General features: G+C 54.6%; 1 protein-coding gene across 1 annotated transcript in view; it reads left to right on the plus strand.

Moving 5' to 3' along the window:
• The window catches only part of LOC104859308, an 8,421-nt gene that overhangs the window by 3,878 nt on the left and 3,919 nt on the right, over nucleotides 1-624 (plus strand). The window lies entirely within an intron of this gene.

A 624-nucleotide genomic window follows, 5' to 3' on the forward strand; every position in this document is an offset into this window, starting at 1 on the left:
ACGCGCGGCCGCCGCTCCATGGGAATGTCGCCACTTGTGCCGCTCGGTCGGGAGGGGGTGCGCGGCCTTTCAGAGACAGACACAATTAGGCAAAATGCTCAATGAACGTTATAAATGATCTGCGATCGCTCTGCAGATTGCCTGGCAAATCAAATTATATGGTCGCTCGCGGGTGATTTCCACGTGCTTTAAAAACTTAAACAGGTATTCGCCCATTAAATAAATTTAAAAGGGAGGGGGCTGACTCCTGAAAACACAACCGAGAATACAGCTGAAAGAGTCGGTGCTGAATATTCACGTCTCCTTTGTGGGCGGCGGGCTTCACAATGGGCTTGGGGAGGGGCGTGCTGGGGCGACACATTTTTTACTGTCCTGCGTTCTGCGCGGAAGGCACCAGAAGTTTGCATTTATTTCGCCTCACAATTACAGCGAGACTCTGTTTCTCGTAAGACTAAAATTCTCCGAATGAATGCGTCCAAAGCTACTGTCCTCCTCAGACGGAAGACGCATTGTAACCCGTCTGGTGGAAGCGCGCCAGGGGAAGGGCTCTTTCCCGGGAGGTTTGGGCAGCCGCTGGGCAGGGCCAGGCTCCAGGCCTCGGGCTGGTCCCCCGCCCGGCGCTGA

This window comes from Fukomys damarensis, unplaced genomic scaffold, assembly GCF_012274545.1.
Source record: "Fukomys damarensis isolate Sample0158 unplaced genomic scaffold, DMR_v1.0_HiC HiC_scaffold_37, whole genome shotgun sequence".
Taxonomy (NCBI): Eukaryota; Metazoa; Chordata; class Mammalia; order Rodentia; family Bathyergidae; genus Fukomys; species Fukomys damarensis.